Genomic DNA, 21685 nt, shown 5'->3' with positions numbered 1-21685 from the left:
AATCCCATCCCGTAAGGTTCCACACCGCGCAGTAATATCCAAAAGAGGAAGAGAAGTGTATGTAGGCAGTCTCTTTTGTAAATCTGTTACGTCTAGTAATTGTTCTGTCAATAAAACGCAGCCTTGGATTCGCTTTCTACAGAACATTTTCTATGTGTTTTTTTCCAATTTAAGTTGTTCGTAATTGTAATAACAAGGTATTTAGTTCAGTTTACGGGCTTTAGATTTGACTGATTCGTCGTGGAAACGAAGTTTAACGGATTACTTTTAGCATACTTGTGGATGAACTCACATATTTAATTATTTAGGATGAATTTGCCAATTTTCGCACCATACGGATATCTTTTCTGAATCTTTTGCACTTTGTTTTGACCTACTGATAACCTTATTAGACAATAAACAACAGCATCATCCGAAGACAACCTCTGAAGGCTGCTCAGATTGTCTCCTAAACCGTTAAGGTAGATCCCGAATAACAGAGTGCCTGTAACACTTCCTTGGGGAACGTCACAAATGACTTCTATTTTATTCGACAGTTACTACGAACTGTGACCTCTTTGACAGGAAATCACTAATCCCAACGCATAACTGAGACGATATTCCATAAACACGCAATTTGATTAAAAGCCGCTTGTACGATACGGTATCAAAAACCTTATGGAAATCTAGAAACACGGAATCAATTTCAAATCCTTTGTCGATGGCACCCTACACTTCATTTGAGTAAACAGCTAGCTGTGTTTCACAAGACAGATGTTTTCTAAATCTTTGTTGACTATGTGTCAATAAACCGTTCTCTCCTAGGTAATTCATAGTGTTCGAACGCAATATATATTATGAAATTCTGCTGTGTACCGATGTTAATGACATGGGCCTGTAATTTAGTGGATTACTCCTATTGCTTTTCTTGAATATTGGTGTGACCTGTGCAACTTTCCAGTCTTTGGATACAGATCTTTCGTCGCGCGAGGGCTTGTATATAGTTGTTAAGTTTGGAGTTGTTGCATCAGCACACTCTGAAAGGAACCTACATGGTATACAATCTGTACAGAAGTGATTTAGGTTGCTTCACTACTTCGAGGATATCTATTCCTAAACGACTTATGTTGGCAGTTGTTCTTGATTCGAATTCAAGAATATTTACTTCGTCTTCTTTGGTGAAGGAATTTCGGAAAGCTGTGTTTAGTAACTCTGCTTTAGTAGCATTGTCATCGACAGTAATCCCATAGCTATCGGGCACAAAAGGCATTGATTGTGTCTTGCCGCTAGCATAATTGACAATGACCAGACGTTCTTTGGATTTTCTGCCTGTTTTAGAAACAAATTTTCGTTGTGGAAACTATTATAAGCATCTCATACTGAAGTCCGCGATAAATTTCAAGCTTCTGTAAAAGATTGCCAATCTTGGGGTTTTTCATAAGTTTAAATTTGGGATGCTTTTTTCGTTACTTCTGATTAGTATTCTGACCTGTTTTGTGTGCCTGGGGGGAATCAGCTCTGTCGTTTGTTAGTCTAAATCCTCCCAACTGCTGTCGAAACTATTTCTTTGAATTCAGGTCAAGTCACATTTGGTTTACACGCACATTGTTAATTTGGAAGGAGTGGAGATTGTCCCTCAGGAAGACTTCAAGTGACTGTTTATATGCTTTCTCAATATATATTTTTTTCGTTTATGTCCTATGGATTTGGGAGTGAAGATATTCAGTTTCGCTAAAAGCCTGTGTTCACTATTCCCTGTATCCGTTTTGATGCTCGTTGTTAGCCCAGGATTGCTCGTTGCTGAGAGGTCAAGTGTGTTTTCAGAACCGTTTTCTATTCGTTTGGGCTCATGAACTAATTTCACGAAATAATTTTCAGAGAATGCGTTTAACACAATTTCTGATGATATTTTATGTGTACGTCCGGATTTAGATATATATATTTTCGCCAACATATGGAGAGTATGTGTATGTGAATTTCTAAGCGATCAAACCGCTGAGGTCATCGGTCCCTACGCTTACACACTACTTAAACTAACTTAAGCTAAGAACAACACACACACCCATGCCCGAGGAAGGTTCAAATGGTTCAAATGGCTCTGAGCACTATGGGACTCAACTGCTGTGGTCATTAGTCCCCTAGAACTTAGAACTACTTAAACCTAACTAACCGAAGGACATCACACACATCCATGCCCGAGGGAGGATTCGAACCTGCGACCGTAGCAGTCGCACGGTTCCGGACTGCGCGCCTAGAACCGCGCCTAGAACCGCCCGAGGAAGGACTCGAATCTCCGGCGGGAGGGGTATGGAGGGTAAATTAAAGTCACCACCAGCTATAATTGTGCGAGTCGGGTACGTGTTTGAAATTAGACTCACGTTTTCTGTGAACCTATTGTCACTTGTATCTGAGTTGAGAGGTTGATAAAAGGATACAGTTATTATTTTATTCCGGTTGCCAGGAATAACCTCTACCCATAATAACTCACAGGGAGTATCTACTTCAATTTCGCTAAAAGGTAATCTATCTTTAAGGGCAACAAACACGCCACCAACAGCTGTATTTAGCCTATCTTTTGTGAACAGTTAGGTCCTTCGTAAAAGTTTCTGCTGAAATTATCTCCGGTAATAATCAGCTTTCAGTGCCTGTAACGATTTGAGCATCAGTGTTTTCTATTAGCGCTTGGATCACTTTACTTTCCCTACACAGCTACGACAATTTAGAAATATTATACCGATGGTTCCCAGGTCTACGTTTCTCCTGTGGTCGACCTGCACCCTTTGAGACTGAAGCCCTTTCTATGTTTCCCTGAGGCCCTCTAACCTAAGAAGCCGCCCACTTCACGACAGACAGCCTCCGCTACCCGTGTAGCCGCCTCCTGCGTGTAATAAATAACTCTTGACCTATTTATTGGAGCCCGAAGCCCGCTCCCCCTCCCATCCTATTTTTATACCCACAAACTCATTCATCAAAACCTTTAGATGAACAATCCGTATACATAATCAAGTTTGTACGGAACCCTCAGAGCGTGAGTCTTATTTGCACTCGTCCGTTTTTTTTTATGAATATCTCCACAAATTTTGATAATTACCAGACTAGACGCTTATCCTCTAACACTCAATTTCTGTCAGTGCATTTTGGTTTCTGGTAGGCGAGAAGACATAAGTTTGATTGTAATAATCTGTTCAGTTCTACAAAGTATTATAGTAATTTAATTAGACTACCGAATCTGTAGGACGTTTATCACAAGAACAGCCAATGAGGCATGATTTCGCAAATGTTCTAGAAAGCACCATAGTACAGCAACCGCATTAATCAAAGTAACTGATGACATTAAACATGCTATGGACAGACGTGAAGCTACTATCCTAACACTGCTTGACTTTAGCAAGGCTTTTGACACAGTTGACTTCGATATATTACTAATTAAAATGAAACAGCTGAATTTCTCAAACAGTGCAATACACTGGTTCGACAGCTACCTCAAAAACAGAAGTCAACAAGTCATTTGTGGGTCGGAAAAGTCATCATGGAAAAGCGTGCGCTCTGGAGTTCCCCAAGGCTCCGTCCTTGGTCCACTACTCTTCTCACTGTACATTAATGATATTCCTTCAGTGATTCACTCCTGCAACTATCATCTTTATGCCGACGACATCCAACTGTACATAAGTGCAAGCCCCAAAAACATTGCTGGCGCAGTAGCGAGTATGAACGCAGATCTTTGCTCTGTTTCTCGATGGGCACAGAACCTAGGTCTGAAACTAAACCCCAAGAAATCCCAGGTCATACTTATATCTCATCCAAAGTTAATCAGCGAAACAGTTCCTAAAATACTCCTCAATGGTACCCAACTACCATACCAAAAAACAGTAAAAGACCTTGGAATAATCTTGGATGAACACCTAAACTGGGAAGAAAAAACACTCACAGCTTGCCGGAAATCGCTCTCCTCCCTACATGCAATTCAAAAATTTATAAAAATATTTCCAACTCATGTTAAACAAAAATTAGTCCAAACCCTAGTCTTGCCTAATCTTTATTACTGCGATGTAGTTCAACACGCCACAAATAGTGACAATTCTAGATGCCTCGAGCTAGTGATGAATGCTTGCGTTAGATACGTGTGCAATATTCGGTTGTATGATCATATCAGTCCTTCATACTCCCAGCTAGGTTGGATACGCCCACATAAGGCACGCGATCTCCACACGATGTGCTTACTTCATCGATTTCTTAGCCACTGGTGCCCCCAATACTTATCTTCTCACATTAAACACCTATCATCATTCCACAATCGCAACACGAGAGCGGATACGTCTAATATCTTGGCTGTACCTTTACATAACACAAAATCTTTCTCCGTGTCATTCTCCATCTCAGCCATACTTCTATGGAACGCGCTCCCCTGTGATCTTCGTCTTATCCAGAACTACTCAACATTCAAGAGGGAACTCAAAACTTACATATTAGGGACGGTATAGCCACCATTGTTGTGCCCCTCCAATCTCTTTCTTTCTCCTCTCCATCACAGCTTCGAATTTTACCGTTCTATTTCTCTTCCTCTAACCTATCTACCTCTTATATATCTCTTTCACCCCATTCTATCGTCTTTTGTCTCTGCTCGATGAGAATAACTCACAAGCTGCAAGAACATAACGAGAAAATTCCCAACTAACAATGGGACTGACATTCAGAAAAGAAAAGTATGTTTACTTTCATATACATAGTCATTATTATTATTATTATTATTATTATTATTATTATTATTATTATTATTCTTGATTGTTATAATTATTTTTATTGTTATAATTATCATTGTACTACTGTTATAATATCTATTTTTTCTTTAACATCAATACTGCATAATAGGCTATATGTCCTTAATGTTATGTAGATACTGTAACTCGTTCAATCTGAGTATGCCTGGTTAGGTGTAAGAGAGGGCCTGAAGGCCCTAATCTTGCCAAGTAAAATAAATTCATAAGTAAATAAATAAATAAACTATTCTTAATACTTCGGGCCGTAAGTCCCTTGTTGAAACATGTTCAAAACACCAGTCACTACAACCCCTCATAAAAATAAATTTTGAAAGCCCCGTCACTGACAAGCTGTATAAAGCATAAATATGCTAGCCGTTGGCCACACTGATTTTATTCTTACAGCAGATAAGACCTCGAGCAGTTGGCTTAGTATTAAGTTACCGGTCTTCGTCACAAAATCTTTGTTCAGATGCAGTTGCATCAGGTGCTTAAAACTCGTTTAACCGCTTGTTAGTTAATTATCTGCCAGTATTAGCCAATTTAGGTGGCACTGAGATAGTTAAACCGCATTTTTGAATTCGTGCTGTCGCGGTGAGTTTAACAGAAAATGTCCCGCTACAACCCCGTGCTGCGAATCGTAGTACATTGCACAACCAGGTGACGAAAGATTTCAATGTTCTGTCTATCTCTCGTCAGATTATATTGTGTTTCTCTAATGCCAGAGAACAATGAATAGTTTTTATTCACTATTAGAAACTCATTTACATGCATTTAGTAATTTTAGTTTAAAAGCTACTTAGGCAAGTATAGCAGTAGAAGTACGTCTATGACAAGATGCTTTTGTAGCAGTCTGACTAGGCGCGTTCAATCATATTGGTGTTAAGAAGTTGAGCATTAACAATGTCTAATGTCTTGTTGGGCATCGTAAACTGTACTCTGGGAGCGCAAACACAAAGGATCTTAACTTGCTAGTTGTAGATGGCTTCATTTCCAACAATACTTTTCTATCTAACGTTAAATCACTGTATTTTACGATTTTTTCTTTTTTTTTGCCATCAGTCTTCTGACTAGTTTTATGCAACCTTGTACGAATTCATCTCACAGTCTGACTTGCACCCAAGTCTTCAGTTATTTAATCGATGTATTTCAATCTCTGTCTTCCCTCATTCGTTGACGCCTTAACACATGTCCTATCATCCTGTCCTTTCTTCTCGTCAACATTCTCCACAAGTTCCTCTCCTCACCGAATCTGCAGAGAACCTACTCATTTCTTATCTTATCAGTTCCACATCCTTTTCTAACATCACATCTCAAACGCTTCGTTTCTCTCTTTTTTATGGCTTTTCTACTGTCGATGGTTCACTTCTATACAACCCTGCGCTCCAAACGTACAAGTTCGGAAATTCCTTCCTAAAAATCGAGGCCGGTGTTAGATACTAGTAGACTTCTTGTGTTCAAGAATGCCTCCTTGGCTTGTGCTAGTCTTCCTTGCTCTGCCACCTTCTAATTCGGATATAGACTTCATTTGCCATGATATCATCATCCAAACTAACAGTTAGAAGTTAATAGTCACTTGTTTCTGGTATTAAGAACGGACCCAAAAGAGTTCACGCTACTGATTAGTACGAGGAATTTATTTGTGTTAGCAAAATTGATGCGATGCTTGTGTGTGGTGTAGTAGAATATAAGACGTCAGAAATGTAACACAGGACTGACAGTAATTATACCGAAATTAATCTTAGATTCCCGCTAGTTGCATCACAGCTTCAAAATGTTTTGTTCGAACTTGATAACGCTCTGGTGTTTGTGGCTGGTGGCACGAAGGACAGGTGAGTTGTTGGCGATAACAATGTGGCCCAGTTGTGCAGGAAAAGAAGAAGGAAGTGACGAAACCAGACAACATTACCGCACCACATTGTACAGCTCTATCGTTTGCGCAGTACACAGAACGAAGGCGTGTAGGAGCTCCAATGTGTTCCCCAAGCCTAAAAGAACGTTCAGTGCAATCCTCGAATCGTACACTATCTTATCTGCGATCTAAAAGCAGTTGGGTCTCTGCGCTCTGCTATTTCCACCCCTTCCTTATTCCTTATTCAGCTGCCGTTGCTAAGCTTCTTCCATCTAAACCCCTTTCTTCTTCTCCTGTTAACTGGACCACCATGTTGCCGAAACTATTTCTCCTACCCCCCAACTCACCAACCACGAATATGAGCGGGTTCTCAAGTTCACCAAAACATCTTGGTTTTGTGATTCAACTAACAGGGGCTCAAGATCAATTTCGCAAATATTTGGGTTCTTATAGCTGTACATTCTATCTTATATTTTTGACGTCATACATTCTCCTTCAGCATTCACACTATTATAGAACAATGCTTCTTGCTAATCAGTAGTATATCTGTAGGGACTCCGGCACACAGTTCAAGTTTCCGCTGTTAGTTGGCGCTACTTTTGTGGTAGCGCAGTCGCTGGCAGTGACGGGAACATAAAATATCCAAGATGACGACAGCCAGAACCCCTTTATCTATCAATTGATAGCCACATCCAGTTATCTATCACGTGACATGTGACATGTCCCTTCCTCTCTCCTCTCCCACTCCCTCTCCTTCTTCGCCTCTTATTCTAGCCAATATCAGCATAGTATCAGAACGAAACAGCGAACAACATGATAGTATTTTAGTCGCCATTACAATGAAATGGCAGTGTTGCTCCAGAGCAACCATCTTCACCTTGCTCAAAATTATCCTAAAGGTCTGATTTTTTTTTGCACAATGTTAAAGAGTATTTAATCAGAAAATTATGGAAAGGGCGTATCGTGCAGTATTTCCATATCTAAAATACATAAATCTAAACATACATGTTAAAGAGCACTACTGTAGACGCAAATTATGATTTCTATACCATTCATGATTTGAGGCACAACAGAGCCTCAAATTAATTAGTCTGCAGATCTAGAAAGTTATATGATGCTTGCCACATGTCAAAATGATGTTGCAAGACTAAAATGGACGCAAAGATACATCAGAAACACAAAAAATGCAACATTCATTTTGAGATTGAAACCCTTGTATCTATGTTTGCATTCAAATACCTTTTTTTTCTGGGTGGGGTCTGCCTAGAGCAAACATTTGTCTTCCTTCTTTCACCCAGATAAGTTTGGATGAAACTACAGCATCAATAGTTTTTTATCTTCTTTCTCCAAACTTCAACAACACGTCGCTTACTAACTATACATATAAAAAAATTAGAGTTTTTAAGTAACTATTCTCAAATTTGAAAAGAGACGAATTTTATACATAACTTGTTACCAAATGCTGTTTTTTTGTGACTTTCTATTTTTTGCACTACAGTTGTTTTTCTTTCATAATTCGTCATCTGCAATAATATGATACTTAAAGTAAAAAAGCTATTTTCATCGAAAATTTACCACCGGGAATGTTATGGTTAATATTATTTTCTAGTAAGTAGCAGATTGTGTGTCTGTGTGTGTGTGTCTGTATGCAATACATTTCACTTACTCTTTCTGGTTTCCCATCATCTTTCCTGTGAAAATCTGCACTTTTTAAAGTTCCACTGTCATTGCTTACAAAATTGCTAAAACATGATGGTGAATATTTCAACAGTTGACTGTGTTCTGAGTAGAAGTTTTAAATCTTTGAGAGGTGATCTGGCATTGTGTGTGTAAGTAAGATTTGTGGATTAGTATTGTTTGACAAGTGTCTGACGACAGAGAACAGAGTTCTGTTGTAGAGAGCTGTGCGTTCATGTATTATTTCTGTTGTTTCAATTATGTACTCTGTATTTGGTATTTTTCTCTATCACTGTTTACAAAACTACGAAAACTAGGAACAAAAAATGAGAAAGAAGAAACATCCTGAAAAATAATAAAAATACTCAGAAATGACAGTGCTTCATCATCGAAGCAGGCAAGGGTAACACTGTGGCAATAACAGAAAAGGAGGAATATAAGAACAAAATATTCACTTAAAAGTTGTTCTTTATACTGTGGAAGAATATGAAACTGGATCTGCCATGAGCAATCAAAAGCTTTCCTTCTTTCACTCAGATATATTTCGCTGAAATTACAGCATCAGCAGATTTTTATCTTATTTCTAAAAACTTAAAGAAGACGTCCTTTATGAAGTGTACATATAAAAATCTGACTTTTTAAGTAACTATTCGCAAATTGAAAAACAGACAAGTTTTTATAATTACCTAGCTACAGGTGTTGGAGAATCTAAAGAATGGTTTCCCTCTCGTTAAAAATCAGTTAATAGGTAGTGTCCACAAACTAGCTGCAGAGTTAATGCTGGATTCTCCATTTACAACAATATTTGTTTATGGTTCATTAAATTTTTTATAATTTTTTTTCTTTAAAAATTTCGCAGCTTGGAATTAAATTTCCTGTATATGTAAAGTGTGTTATACTGGAGGTTGAAGTTCTTTGATTTGCATGTGAGTAATGTAAGTAAAATCCTATGTAAATTGTTAATTATGTTAACTAATTTTCTTATGATTTATCGTATTTAAAAGTATTTGTGTGTATAAATTGTTCATGTTAATATAAAATTGACGATTTAAGAAATGGTGACGCTTAGCAACAATATAAGAAACAGGTGTTATGTAAAAGTCAGTGCGCTTTTGTTTAAAATGAAAGTGGCTCTGAAGTGTGGAAAAGGTTGCAAGGGCGAATTGGCGCTTGCCTAGAGCAGTCTGTAGGCAGCAGGTATTGAGGCAACACCTTTGTGGAGCAGGAGAAGGTTTTTCTGCAAATTCACACAAAATGCCTCGGATGGAGACTGCAAACGGCTTACAGCATAGCTGCGAGTTGTTGGGCTACTGAATGTAGAACTGAACTCCACCAAAAAGAGAAATTAAGCCCGTACAGCAAAAGACTGGCAGGCTGTACTGTGGGTAGTGTAGCCGCCATTACTGTTCGTTACACCCAAGCCTACAGCCGCCAGATAAGGTTTTTATATACTAAATAAACTTTTGTACAGCGTGAACCATTAATTTAAACTGTGTTTTAATAATCATTCCTAAACTTTAAAGAAAGAGGTTCACCCTGTTATTTCATCCCAATCATACACCTACATAGGATTTCTTCCTGGTGTTTGATGAATCTGTGTATCCTATTTTACAATCGCGAAATGTTATAGTAAAAGTTTTCTTAGGTAAAAATTCAATCAGAGTGTAGCCAAGTTACTACTATTTGGTAAATGACTTTACAGATTTAGTTCAAAGAATAATAGCTTTTGAAAGTAAATTCCAATAAGGAAGAGATTTTCTTGAAGTGAAATGATCAGTGTAAAAGTGTGTGTATTAGTATCACAGTATTTTGGTATTTAAGTCTGTTTATTATAGAAAATTGTTTCTATATCTTCCGCCTGGTCAAACATTTTTAGCTTCCCTGAAGTTATCTACAGGGCTTTTTCTCTTTTTAAAACGTAATGCATAAGGGTGTAGTAGTCAAAAAGAAATTCCAATGTCTGAACTAACATTGTTTACTTGGAGTAATATCAATTTGAAGAATCAAATTGAACAGTAAGAAGAAAGTAGGCAAAAACTCTTACTTCTGCTTTTCCAGTACGTCACTATTTCATTGCCTGCATAGGCTGCGACCATTAGTACATGTTTTAAACCACTAAATGAACTTGGAACTGAGTTGTCCTAGTTTCAGTATAATATTATTCATACTGCGTTTCTAATTAACTGCTGGGTAAGATCTTACGAAAAGAATTCAATAGCCCGATTTACGTATCCATTAGACACATCACATACTCAAATTCTGTAAAACGTGTAACTCTGTTGATTAGCTTTTCCTATTAACAGGACTATCCGCTGATAGTGTACTTTATTTGGAAACTAAAGTAAATTTTAGTAAGAGGGTTATACGTGGCTTTTCCCGTAACAGGACTTATTGTTCTGTTGGGGTATATTATACGTGACAACATAGAGAAAGGTTTCCTGTTATTTAGGTAAAAGCATACTAAATTAAAATAGTAGAGATAGAGTTATACATTCAAATATTGGAAATCTTCCAAGAAGATAGGGTCGTTACACAGAGAATTCCAGAGACAATGATGCCACCAAGATGCAGTGTTACTGCTAAAATACTGAGAAAGTAGCAGGTACTATAAGTTGTGATGGAGAAAAAGTAGAAGAAGACGACAGAGAAATAAAGGAAAACAAAGATGTTAAATCCATAGAAAAGAATGTATATATGAAAGCAGTAGGTGGTGATGTCATAGGTGAGGAAGAAGAACAATTTAAAGGCAATGATTGTAATGGAGACGATGATAATCATGAAGATGATGAACAATAGATGAAGAGAAAGAGGATGATTACAATGAGGAAGATGATGATTATGACTGGAAGACAGTTTCCAGTTTATCAACAGATCTCACTGTGTCCACTGGAATATCCCGAATGAACTGATAGAACCATTTCTTTTGCTAGCAGTGTCAATAAGCTATACATTTCATTTAAGGAATTTAGAATAATTAAATAACAATTAAATAACAACACTAGAAGTGTTTGTAATTTGTTCTCAAAGTCTTCCATATTTGGAAAAATAATACAATTTTCTTTTGCTACAAAGTTCAGATTACTTGTGGATTATGGTTACTAAGCTGACTCTCGCATTCGGGAGGACGACGGTTCAATCCCGCGCCCGGTCATCCTGATTTAGGTTTTCCGTGATTTCCCTAAATCGATCCAGGCAAATGCCGGGATTGTTCCTTTCAAAGGGCACGGCCGACTTCCTGCCCTGTCCTTCCCTAATCCCATGAGACCGATGACCTCGCTGTCTGGTCTCCTCCCCCAAACAACCAACCCCCCCCCCCCCAGAACCAACCAAGCTGACTGTTTTATTCTCAAAATAATTACTTATTATGATAAAAAATTTTAGTTTTTTGGCAATAGTCATACTGTAGAGATGTTGATCTTCCATCTCAGTCTTGCTGTAACATGATCTTTGGCTATGTTTCATCTCTGTCTTGTTACAGCACCATCTTTGGTTATGTTGTGATGAATGTAAAAATTGCAGGAGCTCTCCTGGAGTATTATGCTAATGTGCAGTTCAAGTGCTACATTGCAACAAAAGATTCATCAAAACACGTTCTTTCTTACCCCTAAAATCGTCTCTAGTCAGTTAACTTGTCTTTTGATTATGCTGTGTGTTTGTGTGTCTGTGATTTTACATTGCGTATTTTGGTTAGATTTTTGTTGTTATTTTCTGGTTGATTTAAGGTAACACTGTCTGTATATAACGTTTTAGAGAGCACTATACCTCCAACTGGTAAAAACATGTTTTATCATTCCTCAAAAGTTCATTTTGTACTTAACTTCCATTATAGCTATTTCAAACGCAAACAGAAAACAATATTAGGATTATTTTAACCTTATTGTATCTTCTACCCTGCCCTCCAAAATGATGCTTTATACGATGAGGCATTACTGGAAGACTTGAAAAAATGGTAGGTGACGTCAGTTCATTCAATGAATGATCAGTAGTCTAACCTCAGACAGAAATGCCAGCACCATTTATGTATTTCAACGGTGGAAATAGAATTATAACGCTTAACAAACATTATAAAACAATTTTAGAAGTGGAAATTTTTTATTTGAGGGAGCTCTGTGTATTGCAGCAGGTGCAGGCCTAAAAAATGGATCAACTACATTAATCCAGTTTCTAGCAGTAGGCTGCCTGTTTGTTTGCTTGCCTGCATAGCACGGCATTTTAGCTAACATCTGTTTTCTGTAGTTATAAGCATGCTAAGGGTAGTTTTACATCATTTACTTTAGAACGGAACATGAAGTTCACCTTCTTGTTTAGCATGCTATTTTTTTTATCTAAGGTATGAAAATAGCGCTTAATTCGAGAGTTCGCTGTTACGTTTTAGTCATCAGTTTTATAGAATATACAAGGTGAATCACCTAAAACGTGCACCGAAAATATTTGAATAATCAAAGGCGCCACTGATACGCAGATTTCACAGATTGGAATGGTAGGCAGAGGTCCGGCTTTGCAGCCCACACAAAAAGTGTTAAGAGCTTCAAACATGTGTTTATTTTAAAAAGGTAGAAATATTTCAATGAAACAATGCCTGCTGACAGTACGACAATCAAATTAGACTAAATTAGAATCGAGGTGGTGTTTGCTGCTCAAGTCTAGTGCAAGTAGTTCACAAGATATCGTAGTTTGGACACTGTAAACACCGACAGGTGTTTGTTACATGTTGTAGCACAAACGAATGTGAATTTCACATGGGTGTATTTGTGCAGCCCTTCGCCGAGGTTAATACGCCTCCGGAGCTGTTGTGTTGTTAAATGGGACATTGCCTAGGACAAAGGAAAGACGAACAATGGTGACTGCAGTAGCTCTGTGGGGCCTGTCACGTAAAGAACTAATGCACTCTCAAAGCCTGTACTAGAAATTACCACCATCAGAAGCTTCCAGTCTGTCTTGCACCGATTGCTGCACACGTTCTAGCATTTCAACGGAAATCGCAGTGCAGGGTGTGACACACCGTCTCATATCATCTGTAATTGTTTTAAGATGTTGAAGAGGTGGACGTCTATTTGGATATCTTCCAGCGTACACGACACACGAACAAACCTCACATTCCGCTTTCTTCGCGTTGGGAAATACCGTCTTCCAGGCACGTCCTCCTACGTCCACTGTGGCACAATAAGTGATAGGATCGTTGAATTGAAATCGCTGTATACACACAACACAATGTAAACAAACATAGCATCGTCGCATAGAATCTAAGTAATAGGACGGAACAAACACCTGTCAGTGTCTACAATGTTCGATGACTCTAAATCTACTTCTACATCTACATAGACACTCCGTAAGCCACTGAAAGGTGTGTGGCAGCGTGTTCCCTGTACCACTACTAGTCATTTTCTTTCCTGTTCCACTCGCAAACAGAGCGAGGGAAAGGCGAGTGTCTATATGCCCCCGTATGAGTCCTAATTTCTCGTATCTTATTACATCGTGCTTACACTCAATTTATGTTGGCGGTGGTAGAATCGTTTGGCAGTCAGCTTAAAATGCTGGTTCTTTAAATCTTCTCAGTAGTGTTTCTCGAAAAGAACGTCGTCTTTCCCTTGGGGATTTCCATTTGAGTTCCCAAAGTGTAACCTACCGGTGATAAACCGAGCAGTTAGCCTCTGAAGTGCTTCGACGTCTTCCTTCAATCCAATCAGGTACAGATCCCAAATACTCGAACAGTACTCAAGGACAGGACCCACCAGCGTACTATATGCAGTGTCCTTTACAGGTGAACCACTATTTGCTAAAATTCACGCAACAAATCGAACTCGACCATTCACGTTCCGCACCATAGTTCTCACATGCTCGTTCCATTTCGTATTGCTTTGCAACGTTGCGCGCAGACATGTAAACGACTTGTCTGTGTCATGTATGTCACTAGTAATGCTGTATCCGAAATTTACAGTTTTATTCCTACTCATCCTTAACTTAAATTTTTCCACATTTATAGCTGCTATTCACCACACTAACTGGAAATTTTGTCTAAGCCGTCTTGTTCCTACAGTCACTCAACTTAGACACCTTAGCGTACCCACAGAATCATCAGCAAATAACCGCAGATTATTGCCTACCCAATTCTCTAAATCATTTATGTATATAGAGAACAACTGCCCTCCTACCACACTTCCCTGGGGCACTCCTGACGATATCCTTGTCTCTGATGAACACTCGCCGTCGAGGACGACATACTGGGTTCTGTTACGTAAGAGATCTTCGAGGCACACACATATCTGAGAACGTATTGCATATGTTCGTACCTTTATTAACAGCCTGCAATGGGGCACCGTCTGAAACTTCTTATGGAAATCTAGAAATATGGAAACTGCCTGTTGCCCTTTATTCATAGTACTCAGTACATCGTGCGAGAAAAGGGCAAGCAGACTTTCACACTAGCGATGCTTTCTAAAACCCTGCTGATTCGTGGACATAAACTTCTTAGTCTCAAGACAGTTTATTACATTCGAACTGAGAAAATGTTCAAGGATTCTGCAGCCAAAAGAATTTAGGGATATTGGTCTGTAATTTTGTTGGTCCGTTCTTTTGCCCTTCTTATATACTGGAGTCACCTGCGCTTTTTCTAGTCGCTTGGGACTTTGCGCTGGCGAGAGAGTCGCAGTAAATGGAAGTAGGATAATTCCGTAGAGTACTCTTTGTAAAATCGGTTTGGGATTCCATCCAAACCTGGTGATTTATTTGCTTTCAAATCTATAAGTTATTTCTCGAGGTCAGGGATACTTATTACTATATCAACCGTACCAAGTCTGTCCGATGGCCAATGACGGTGTGTTTGTACGATTCTCCTTTGTGCACTATTTTCCTGCAATAAACACGATTGACATTATCATTCACGCTGCTTTTATGGTGGTGGTTAGTGTTTAACGTCCCGTCGACAACGAGGTCATTAGAGACGGAGCGCAAGCTCGGGTTAGGGAAGGATTGGAAAGGAAATCGGCCGTGCCCTTTCAAAGGAATCATCCCGGCATTTGCCTGAAACGATTTAGGGAAATCACGGAAAACCTAAAACAGGATGGCCGGAGACGGGATTGAACCGTCGTCCTCCCGAATGCGAGTCGAGTGTGCTAACCACTGCGCCACCTCGCTCGGTCGCTCCTTTTATGATTTTACTGTCAGCAGGCATTGTCCCATTAAAAAATTTGTAACTGTTGTAAAAAAAAGCTTCACTTTCGTCTACGTCTCCAAATATGTGTATTTGCAGCCATTACACGCCCTTGTATATACACTACTGGCCATTAAAATTGCTACACCACGAAGATGACGTACTACAAACGTGAAATTTAACCGACAGGAAGAATATGCTGTGATATGCAGATGATTTTGAGAGCATTCACACAAGGTTGGCGCCTGTGGCAACACCTACAACGTGCTGACGCGAGGAAAGTCACCAACCGATTTCTCAAATGGTTCAAATGGCTCTGAGCACTATGGGACTTAACTTATGATGCCACCAGTCCCCTAGAACTTAGAACTACTTAAACCTAATTAAGCTAAGGACATCACATACATCCATGCCCGAGGCAGGATTTGAACCTGCGACCGTATAGGTCGCGCGGTTCCGGACTGTAGCGTCTAGAACCGCTACGTCACCCTGGCCGGCCCGATTTCTCATAAACAAACAGCAGTTGACCGGCGTTGTCTGGTGAAAGGTTGTTGTGATGCCTCCTGTAAGGAGGAGAAATGCGTACCATCACGTTTCCGACTTTGATAAAGGTCTGATTGTAGCGTATCGCGATTGCGGTTTATCGTATCGCGAGATTGCTGTTCGCGTTGGTCAAGATCCAATGACTGTCAGCAGAATATGGAATCGGTGGTTTCAGGAGGGTAATACGGAACGCCGTGCTGGATCCCAACGGCCTTGTATCACTAGCAGTCGAGATGACAGCCATCTTGTCCGCATGGCTGTAACGGATCGTACAGCCACGTTTAGATTCCTGAGTCAACAGATGGGGACGTTTGCAAGACAACAACCATCTGCATGAAAATTACGACGACGTTTGCAGCAGCGTGGACTATCAGCTCGGAGACGATGGCTGCGGTTACCCTTGACGCTGCATCACAGACAGGAGCTCCTGCGATGGTGTACTCGACGACGAACCTGGCTGCACGAATGGCAAAACATCATTTTTTCGGATGAATCCAGATTCTGTTTACAACATCATGATGGTTGCATCCGTGTTTGGTGACATCGCGGTGAACGCACATTGGAAGTGTGTATTCGTCATCGCTATATTGGCGTATCACCCGGTGTGATGGTATGGAGTGCCATTGGTTACAGGCCTCGCATTGACGGAAATTTAAACAGTGGACGTTACATTTCAGATGTGTTACGACCCGTGGCTCTACCCTTCATTCGATTGCTGCGAAACCCTGTATTTCAGCAGGATAATGCACAACCGCATGTTGCAGGTCCTGTGCGGGCCTTTCTGGATACAGAAAATGTTCGACTGATGCCCTGGCCAGTACATTCTCCAGATCTCTCACCAATTGAAAACGTCTGGTCAATGGTAGCCGAGCAACTGACTCGTCACAATACGCCAGTCACTATTCTTGATGAACTGTGGTATCGTGTTTTGATGCTGCATGGGCAGCTGTACCTGTACACGCCATCAAAGCTCTGTTTGACTCAATGCCCATGCGTATCAAGGCCGTTATTACGGCCAGAGGTGGTTGATCAGGGTACTGATTCGTCAGGATCTATGCACCCAAATTGCGTGAAAATGTAATCACATGTCAGTTCTAGTATAATATATTTGTCCAATGAATACTCGTTTATCGTCTGCATTTCTTCTTAGTGTAATAATTTTAATGGGCAGTAGTATATATACGTTTGTTTTCTGCTGATGTATTTTAGGCGGGGAAAGACGTAAATTTTGGATAATACTTTTTAACATAATGAAAAGAAAATTCAGTTCAATCAGATACTTTGGAGTACAGCCAAAAGCACTTCTCTGGTGCTACATTGTGATATCAATTTAATGCCCGCTGAAACACTAACCTTCAATTGGCTGTTTCATTTTTATACAAAGCAGGCTAGAGTAGGGAGAGAGAAGGCGGAGGCAGTTGATAGGAGGCTTGTGTCAGTTGATAGATAAGTGGGGTGTGGATGTCGCCGGCTTTGATTTTTGAATTTCCTACCACCGCCAGTGAGTGCAGCATCGAGAAAGCAGTGGCAATTAAGTACTGAAGCTTGAACAGTGTGCTGGCGTGACAATAGACATACTACTCTAATCATGGAATGCAAATGAAACTGGAGACTCTTATTCTTACTCTCCGCACACAGGCCCTAGTGGGACTGACGGTACCGACCAACCGCCCTGTCATCCTCTGGCGATGGCATCAGTGGCTGCAGTGTGAATGGGAATGGGATTAGCACAACACTCTCCCGTCCGTTGTCAGTTTTCGTGACCTGCATCTGCTACTACTAGGTCAAGTAACTCAATATGAGTCAGAATGGTGAGTGCACCCCACTCCGCCCTTCCCACCAAGTAAAAATACTTGGTAGTACCGGGTATCGTTCTCGGGTCCTGGGCATCAGCTGCACTGACCATTTAGTTATGGAGGCCGACATTGACAAATTTTGGGAATTACAAACTTCCGCTTCATGAGTCACTTCTACACTGAAGCGCCACAGAAACTGGTTTAGGCATTCGTATTCAAATGCAGTTTTATGCAAATATGCAGAAGACGCCGCTGCGGTCGGCAACGCCTATACAAGGCAACAAGTGTCTGGCGCAGTTGTTAGATCGGTTACTGCTGCTACAGTGGCAGGTTATCAAGATTTAAGTGAGTTTGAACGTGGTGTTACAGTTGGCGAACGAGCGATAGGTCACAGCATCTCCGAGGTAGCGATGAAGTGAGGATTTTTCCGTATGACCATTTCACGAGTGTACCGTGAATATCAGGAATCCGGCAAAACATCAATTCTGCGACATCGCCGCGCCCGGAAAAGGATCCTACAATAACGGGGCAAGGACGACTTAAGACAGAAGTGCAACCCTTCCGCAAATTTCTGCGGATTCCAATGCGGGCCATCAACAAGTAACAGCGTGCAAAACCATTCAACGAAACATCATCGATATGGGCCTTCGAAGCCGAAAGCCCACTTGAGTACCCTTGATGACTGTCCGACACAATGCTTTACGCCTCGCCGTGGCCCGTCAACACCGACATTGTACTGTTGATTGCAAACATTTCAAATTGCATCTAGCGGATGTACGTGCACGGGTGTGGAGACAACCTCATGAATCCATGGACTTTGCATGTCAGCAGGGGACTGTTTAAGCTGGCGGAGGCTCTGTAATGGTGTGGAGCGTGTGCAGTTGGAGTGATATGGGACCTCTGACAGTCTAGATATGACTCTGATAGGTGGCACGTAGGTAAGCATCCTGTCTGATCACCTGCATCCATTCATGCCCATTGTGCATCTAACGGACTTGGGCAATTCCAGCAGGAGAATGCGACAGCCCATACGTTCACAAACCATAAATCTTTCTGTTCAATATCGTGGATTTGTATTTTGCAGTTCGACATCTGACTATCTGATTACGCAACCAGAAAACTCACTTGAGGCATTAATTCCGGTAATATTTACCTCTCAGGCCCCAAACGCGAGTACGTACTCGTGCAGCGTGAGTGTCTTCGCTGACAGTAGCCGTGCCACGCTGTCACCACTGGTGTTTTCGCCCATAAAACTGTTTGTGGGACATCTGTTGACGATAGACCACATTATCTCGTCACCTAAGTGTAGAGATATGTCTGTGCTGTGGAACTGAACGAAATAGAAGTCAGAAACTACCAATTATCCTCGCGGAAAAATGTGTATAAAGTAAAACATGTAACTATTTAGAGGGACACTAAATATATAGGCGCGCTGCACATTAATTGTTTACCTTCTGTTTAAAAGGTAGATGAAAATGCACATTTAAATTATGTCTCTCGCATGCGAGGATCCATGAAGGGAGGAGTGGTAGGGGGGGGGGGGCGAGGGAGCGTCTATTAGTCCACGATGCTCCTGTCCCCACCTCCTCACCTAAAAAAAATATTATTAGTAATAACGCTTCTATTTTTACAATTATCAGTTTCCAAATATCACGGCTAACTTTTAGAGAATAAAGTAAAATGAAAAGAAAGTGTTTCAAAATGACAAGGACTTTTAGAACATACAAACTACATTTGTGTATGCATACTTTGATTCTGTGTGAATGGTGACGTTATCAAAGTAAAGGTCGTTGCTATTCTAGTTCTTAAATTATTTGTATGGCATTTGCACTTGAAAGACTGTACTTTTGTGAACTGCAATTTCTTGGACGTTGTACTGCAGGAATATACCAATGAAGAAATGTACTGGTTACTGTTATGTGCAATTTATTTTTTATTGCAGTAAAATATATTACATATTTTATGATAAATAAACAATTTGCCATTACTGTTAATTATGTTTTAATAATATAATATAATGTTATTCGTATTAATCCCTCATTAATCATGGAACTTGCTTTCGTACCTCATCGATACAAGTAGCTATACTATCAGTGCAGTCACAAAGGAGGCTATCTGTGAAGAGGCAAAACAAACTTGTGGTTCCAGAAAAGAGGCAGAAAATATTGCGGTGGTAAATTAGTCCCCTCCGTTTGGGGACTACTCAGTTGGCTGTCTTCATCAGGAAAACAAAACTATCATTCTGTGGGCCGGAGCTTGAAATGTTGGATTCTTTAATAGGGTAGGTAGATTAGAGAATTTAAAAAGAGAACTGTATAAGTTTGAGTTAAATGAGAATTAGTGAAGTATATCGGCAGGAAGAACAGAACCTCAGCTCAGTACAGGGTTACAAATACAGAATCAAATAGGGATATGACAGGAAAACATCTAGTAAAGAAAGAAAGCGGAAAGTAGTTCCAGAACGTGGACTAGGAGAAAGGAATGAAAGAGGAAGCCGCCTGGTAGAATTTTGCTCAGAGCATAATTTAGTCATAGCTAAAATTTGATTTAACAACCATCAAAAAATGCATGAAGAGACTGAGGACATTGGAAGGTTTCACACTGATTGTATAATGGTAAGAAGGAGATTCCGAAACCACATTTTAAACTGTAAGATGTTTCCAGGGGCAGATACAGACTCTGACTATTATAGCTATGAACCGTAAGCTAAAACGTAGAACTTCGAAAGGGTACGAAATTAAGGAGATGGGGTTTTGATAAGTTGAAATAACAAGAGATTACTGAGAGTTACAGAGGGAGCATTATGCAACGACTGCGTTTAACAGAGGAAGCGACTTCAATACAAGACGAATGGGTATTCTTGAGAGAAGAAGCAGTGGAGGCACCAGAAGAAGCATAGAAATTCACCGATAATGCGGGAGGTATTTGACTTAACTGATCAAAGAAGGAAGTATAATAATCCAGCAAACAAAGGAGGTGACAGGCAATACAGACGACTAAAGTATGTACCAGAAAGTGCCAAATAGTTAAACAATAATAGCTAAAGGACAAATGCAAGGCTCTAGATACATACATGACAAGGGGAAAGATAGATAGATAGATGCCATATATAGGAAAATTAAGGAGATTTTTAGAAAATAGAGCAGTAGATATACGAATATGAAGCGCTCAGAAAGCAACCTAATAGTAAGCAAAGAAGGAAAAGCTGAAAGCTGGGAGGAATACATAGAGGGTTTATATGAGGTAAACAAACTGGAGGACAATATTATGTAAATATAAGGGTAAAAAGGTGAAGATGAGTTGGGATATACGATATTGTTAGAAGAATCAGACACAGCACTGGAAGGCGTACAGCGGATAGGCAAAATAATGTGAACAGTGATATTAATGGAATGGTTGCCTTTGACTGTCAGCAACGTAGCTGAGGCAAGTATAAAAAATGATTGTACAAATGGCTCTGAGCACTATGGGACTTAACATCTGAGGTCATCAGTCCCCTATAACTTAGAACTACTTAAACCTAACTAACCTAAGGACATCACACACATCCATGCCCGAGGCAAGATTTGAGCCTGCGTTCGTAGCGGTCGCACGGTTCCAGACTGAAGCGCCTAGAACCGCTCTGCCACACCTGCCGGCAAGGCAAGTATCGCTCTGGACTGTGCGTGTTCAGTACGGACTAGGCATAAGTGCAGGTTGTTTATGAGTAATGCACATTACGTATCTGCTTTCAGAGGCCGAGGTCGACCTGCAGTGAGACCTGACAGAGTTCCAAAGAGGGCAGATTGTGGGGGTCCGATTAGGTGAAGTATCCGTAACCAATACATCCATCCCACTTATTGAATGTTTCCAGAGCAAGTGTTTCAACAGTCATAGCAGCCTACACAAAACATGGAAAGACCATTGTATAAATGTAATAGTGGGCTGAAAA

Source organism: Schistocerca gregaria, chromosome 4, assembly GCF_023897955.1.
Source record: "Schistocerca gregaria isolate iqSchGreg1 chromosome 4, iqSchGreg1.2, whole genome shotgun sequence".
Classification (NCBI taxonomy): Eukaryota; Metazoa; Arthropoda; class Insecta; order Orthoptera; family Acrididae; genus Schistocerca; species Schistocerca gregaria.
Note: the sequence above shows the minus strand (reverse complement) of the source record.